The following is a 6,870-nucleotide window of genomic DNA, read 5'->3' on the forward strand; positions in this document are numbered from 1 at the left end:
CACACTGACAAGTAGGGAGATGTGGATATGGAATACAGTGACCTCTTTCTAATAGTAACGCGACGATCTCTAACCTCCCCAACTGAGCGGCCAACATTAACGGCGTGATGCATTTGGGAAAATCGTTCGAATTGCAATGACCTTTGAACTCGGACTCGGGTTTGTGACATTTCTGCCAGTCCAAAATGAGCTTGAGAATATTGATTTCGTCGCATTGAATGGCGTGGAGTGCCCCATCACGAACTTTGATGCTGGGCAGTGAGAGGAGGTATTTTACCATCATTACGTCGTTCTTAATGATGGCAGTTTGTAACGCTGACACGCCCTGAAATAACAGGTAGAACATAACTCTTGTTAACGCATTTATTTTATCTCTTTTTTTTCAAGTTGGAAAGAGAGAGCGCAGAATCGATATCTATTAAGGAGAGCGGTAGCGCTCCACACCCCACCAAGTCAAAACTGTGGATTTCCAGACTTCAGTGAACCACTAGTGATGCTACAATTCTCCCATAAAATATATCACTTGTAAGCCACAAAAGCATGCCTTTCAGAAATGGTTCCCCACTACTCCAGGAATACTTACTAGAATCAAAACTCATCAACTGACTCAAGAAAACATGTTCAGAAGAGCTTTTGACAAATTTGGGAAACACGTTCTTAATTGTGATCGTATTATTCCCAGTATTTTCAAATAGTGCTTTACTCAATGCTGTTTTAGTCTCATTTAGCAGTTGAACAGAATGTGTAGCAGTTACCGTATCCTTTTCTTTTTGCATGTCAACAGTTACTGTCATTTTAACCTGACAGTTGGGTGGATCTGGAAAAAGAAACCATTTCAGTAACCACTATTTGAATATTTGGTAACTAAATGACAGGACTTTCAAATTGACCTCAATTTCACCTAAGAAGGTATAGAAATTGTGTTGAAAGGTGATAAATAAATACGACGGGCTTACCTGTTGAATTATTCGTGCATTTCAGTTGCTTTTCAAGATTTGTCGCTTGCTCTGGTGAGATTTGCCACGAACTTTGCGGATCGAATGGAGCAGCAAACACAAGTTTGTGATTGAACGCTTTTAAAAGTCTTCTAGCTTCGGTGGAAGATGTGTACTGGTGAAGTAGAAGCCCGTATGCTTCATCTGAAATCCTGTTGAAAGTAGGTTGTCATGGAACGCGTCCTGAATGTTAATAACACTTCAATAACACACAATCAAAACCGTTCAATTTGGAAAAGAATTGAACAGAAAGCACCAAACATAGAATAAAGGAGACATAACAGCATCTGTTACAAAATCCATCCGTGGCACAAGCATCTGTTTTCCCCATCCGTGGCACAAGCTCCCCATCCGTGGCACAAGCTCTGCTTATACGGATGGGTATACCATTTATATGAAAAATGTATGTTCTGAGTTTTTTGTCAATCAAATATAAATGGAAACTTGTTAAAAAAGCTCATAAGTATATGAGTAATAACAGGAAAAAACGATACATCTACCAAGTTATGATAGTATGATCAGGAAATTTTAACGTTTCAATTTTGATGACAGATTACCTACCTAAATAATGATATTGAAAAGTCAAACAAACAAAAAACTATACCTAGTTACCTCCCAATAGTTATTTTATTGCAAATTAAGTACCTTTGATATTTTAGAGATCGTCAATGAACTCCAGATTCTTTTCGCTCATATCTTTACTTACCCTTTGGTCCGAAGCATTGACATAATACCTAGTTACCTCCCAATAGTTATTTTATTGCAAATTAAGTACCTTTGATATTTTAGAGTTCGTCAATGAACTCCAGATTCTTTTCCCTCATATCTTTACTTACCCTTTGGTCCGAAGCATTGACATAGCTGTGTTAATTATTCTGGAACAAATAAATAACCACGAGTTTTCAATATTGAAATTGACTGATTTGTCATCAAGTTACAAATACAAATCACAAAGATTCTTATAGACATGATATGTCCGAATACAAAGCAGCCTCCTAGTAATTATGTAGCAGAAAACTAGCTCTTCCTTCTCCTTCAGACCCTCATTTCGGATCAAAACTTACCCTCCACCAGATAAGGTAGCGTCTTCTAAATTGAAAATCAAAATAGTACCTAATAGTTACCTCCCAATAGTTATTTTATTGCAAATGCAAATTAAGTACCTTTGATATTTAGAGTTCGTCAATGAACTCCAGGTTGAACTCCAGATTCTTTTCCCTCATATCTTTACTTACCCTTTGGTCCGAAGCATTGACATAGCTGTGTTAATTATTCTGGAACAAATAAATAACCACGAGTTTTCAATATTGAAATTGACTGATTTGTCATCAAGTTACAAATACAAATCACAAAGATTCTTATAGACATGATATGTCCGAATACAAAGCAGCCTCCTAGTATATAATTAGGTATGTAGCAGAAAATTACCTCTTCCTTCTCCTTCAGACCCTCATTTCGGATCAAAACTTACCCTCCACCAGATAAGGTAGCGTCTTCTAAATTGAAAATCAAAATAGTGGCAGGAATGAGCCCTTCCACCCAACCACTTAATTAATTTCTAAGGCTCCATGTATCTAAGGCCAGTCACTCACTATCAGGTAGATCTGACAGGTAAAGGTTCGCCTGTTAGGACTACCTGATACCTGATCAGTGCACACACTGTCAGGTAGACCTGATCAGGTGTACCTGTCAGGTTTACCTGATAGTGAGTGGCTGGCCTTACCATGCAGATAACACCGATACGCAGAGTTACAGATGAAAGACAGGACGTAGAAGATCAGGAAAAGTTCGGCACCAGAATGAGGAGGTCCTCTTTTGACGAAATTTTCAATGACTGTCTTCTGGCTCATATTGGAATAGTCCGAATGTAAAGTGGTCCAAGCGGTAGTCGCATTTTTCAAAGATTTCCCATCAGGAGAAAATTTCAGAGTTATGTTGACGTCAAAGAAGTGCTGGTTTGAAACTTCTGAAATGTTGGAAACAAACGACCATTTTGAATTTAGTTTGTCTGTATAAGTTTGTTTCACATAACCCTCTGAGTCTCAATAGTAGCTGTTTAACTCTCTGATAGCCGATTTCACCAAACTTCAATCAAGCCTTAATTGAATCATTAAGCACTGATGGGGAATTAAAGTTGAAAATTGCATTTCACCAACCTCCGTTAAGACATTTCTCCCATCAATTCACCCTACTAATTTAATGATAGGAAATTCTCTCATAAGATGTCCTAACGGATGATTTTTTGTGTTTGTTTACTTTTTTAGGGATTTTTTCATTTTTTTTCAGTTTTTCAGAATTTCCAGATTTTCTATTTTCTTAAAGAAAGTGCTTTGCTTATTGCTTTTTTTTTTTAATAGTTTCTTTTTCTATTTTCTGAAAGAAAGCGTTTTGCTGTTTTTTAATTTGAAGACTTTGATCTAAGCTGATTTGTCGGCGTTTTTCTTCAGTCTCTCAATCAGCCCTAGCTAGGGTGATTTCTTTGGGCTGACATTTGGTTACGAGTTTCAAGCTGGTATCCTCCCTGTTTAAAGTCCCCCAGCCATACAAGGGGGAAATGATAATACAGTCGAACCTGTCTAAGTGGGAATCCAAGGGACCGGCAATTTTTTCCCCACTTATCCAGGTTTCCCACTTAGGCGTGTCCCACTTAGACAGGTTCGACTGTAAAGTACCTATACTCCAGCAGTAGGCTACTACTATTATTGCGGTAAATCCTCATACCTCGGCTGGATTGAACCCATGCTCTCCTTTTTACCAGGCGTCTTGACCACCACGGTGGTGTAGTGGTGATGTTTACACCAATCATGAGTGATGAGTGAGTTATACGGGATTGGAACACATCACATGCCTTCAGTCTTCAGGTATACTCCATTTGTCAAGGGTCTGATTTTCCTTGCCCTTAGGATCAATTTAATTTGAATAACATTTACTGATGAACCTATAGGTATTTCCAGTCCAAACTTACTGAAAGCGATGCATGCTTTTTCCGCCACATACTCAGTGGTGGAGGTGGCATATTTGGACCCCGTCAGATTGAACGGGGTGAGTGAGTTATACGGGATTGGAACACATCACATGCCTTCAGGTATACTCCATTTGTCAAGGGTCTGATTTTCCTTGCCCTTAGGATCAATTTAATTTGAATAAATCATTTACTGATGAACCTATAGGTATATCCAGTCCAAACTTACTGAAAGCGATGCATGCTTTTTCCGCCACATACTCAGTGGTGGAGGTGGCATATTTGGACCCCGTCAGATTGAACAGAGTTGACATACACAAGATGGTTTTCTGGGTGACTGGAATGTTCTCATTGGAGGATGTTGGGACTCCATTTTGAATCCCATTGGGGAAGGGGGCGTCTTTCTTCTGCGAGGAAGGATGCTCGAAGACGGGAGGATTGGGATCCCGGTATCTAAAAAAAAAATATAATCCGCGACCTAGCGTTTACAAGGCAGACGCTCTATCCTCCGAGCTAACTAGGCTGGCGAGAGAGAGAATGGAACATTTTAGTGGATGTGTCAAAAGCTCATAATTACCACATTTTACAGCATGCAAATTTGAAAGAGATTGAGAGGGATTTTCATGAGAGCCTCTTGAGTATTGTAATTAATTTTTCTGACCAGACTAGACTATTATTAGATTACCCATTATAAAATACATGTATAATAGTAATACATAGATAATAATAATTTAAAGTATTCACGTATAAAGGTAATAAATAATATTCATGAAGGGAGGTACCTACACGTTTTGTACTAGTGTAGTCTAGCCCCTGGGGTTACAAAAACACTTGACTTGAGTGCAATTATTAAAATATTGCAGAATAAAATTAATAAATTTTACGAAAGGCTGGGGAGATGTTTTTTACAATTTTTATCCTGGTTGTAAATCTGAGCCTGAAGAAATTGCACATGTTTTTATTTTTTATATTTTTCCATGGCTTAAAACTGACATTATTCTCCTAAAGGAGCTCTTTCAGTCAACCACGATTCGTTGTTATACCCAACTGAGAAGGGTATAAAAGATACCCATACTTACCTATTGAATATTCTAAAATTAAGTTCCATCCTATGACATAGGCTATGAATTCTCCTACTGTGACATAACTATAAATATAGGCAGATCCAGCCTTCGGCACTCGGGCGGCGAATTCAGCATAGCATATTCCTGGAATCAGAAGGCAAACCGCGTGTTCTGTCAGACTTTACTGCTGTCTAACAAGGCATGAAAAAATATTTACATTACGTTTTAAACCCTTTCATTCAAAAAATAAAACTATAACTAAGGCCTAGAGGGTCAGACTCGGTTAGAGTAAAAACTTTTGACTAGTAATCCAGGGGGGCTAGGGTTCGAGTCCCAGAACTAAAGGATAAGGAAAGTAAAAATTAAATAGCGTAATTTTGAAGCGAACATTTGTATTAAAATCTGCTTAAATAAATCAAAAATGAATATCCTTCAACTAAACCCCTTTATTCACACTATGTATACCTCTCCTACCTAAATCGAAGATAATAGCTGGGGTTCGAGTCCCAGAACTAAAGGATAAGGAAAGTAAAAATTAAATAGCGTAATTTTGAAGCGAGCATTTGTAGGTATTAAAATCTGCTTAAATAAATCAAAAATGAATATCCTTCAACTAAACCCCTTTATTCACACTATGTACCTATACCTCTCCTACCTAAATCGAAGATAATAGGTATATCTCCTGTTTCCAAAACCTCAAGTAACTTCGTCAAACAGTCATCAAGCTGTGTATTTTCGTATGTATCTTTCATGATGAAGAATTTATGCTGGTAGCTATGTGCTGTATTTGTTCTTCAACTTTCTTCGTGATGGATTTATGGAGAGAGAAGACATAACTTGTTCATATTCTAGCTATACGTATACGTATTTGGCAATTTAGTTGTCATGACAACCAGACATTTCGTTGTCATTTGTACTCTGACCCACATTCATCTTTCACACGTCACAAGTAAATAGCTATCTGAAATTTTGATTGGTCAATATGAATTTACCAATAAAATTATTCTTTGCAGTAAGGTACCTAGCTATACCTACTTACCTACCAATAATAATAATTGTTGGTTATTTATAATAGGTATTTTTGTAGATACCTATGTACAATAGGTGGGTTTTTAGGCGATTCACAAACATGTGGTATCTATTTATTTGATCAAAACACTTAGATTTATTTACCTAATATGCACGTGTGCGCAAATGAATTCTCCTGATAACAAGTCGTTATGCAGTTTTCCAGGAACTTTGCAGTCGTAATGCAGTCAGATAGAAAAATGTAGGTGGTATTTAAGCACCCTTTCGTGATTCCAAGTGTCTCCCTAATGACTAAACCTGATAGTAATTACATTGATATCATCAAGTACTGAGATAGGATCAAGTACTTAGACACACGTTTGACTTGTCCTACATGTTATTCAAACTTATCGATGTTAAGTACTTAAGTATCTACCCACATTAACACTTTAAATGCCCAAGTAAAAAATGTGTAGTTTCGGACTAGGTATAGTATCAGAAATGGCACTCAAAGTGTTAAGTACAGGTTCATAATATTCATACCTAGGTAGGTTTGTACATACCTGGGAAATGTTATTGATAAATTAGAAAGGATTCAAAGATATGGGTTTGGGTGTGTCAAAGAAAAGCTTTCGTAGCCACAAAGCAGCTAACATGATTAGGGTATGTTGTCTGTGTCGCAGCATGTCTACCCCGTGCTACCTAAGAGTATTTCTCATATCTTTCGGGTAGAATAAACAAGGTATATTCTGTTTTAAAGGTATGAACTTGCTTCTCTTTCGTACACAAGTACACCCCCTCACTCACGTTTCGTCTGCCTTCCTTTTCCCTGAATATACAA

The 6,870-nt window shown here is 37.5% G+C and overlaps 1 protein-coding gene across 1 annotated transcript in view; it reads right to left on the reverse strand.

Moving 5' to 3' along the window:
* Positions 1-6,870, reverse strand: part of LOC103522033 (cationic amino acid transporter 3-like) — a 33,731-nt gene that overhangs the window by 25,622 nt on the left and 1,239 nt on the right.

Source organism: Diaphorina citri, unplaced genomic scaffold (assembly GCF_000475195.1).
Source record: "Diaphorina citri unplaced genomic scaffold, Diaci psyllid genome assembly version 1.1 scaffold78, whole genome shotgun sequence".
Classification (NCBI taxonomy): domain Eukaryota; kingdom Metazoa; phylum Arthropoda; class Insecta; order Hemiptera; family Psyllidae; genus Diaphorina; species Diaphorina citri.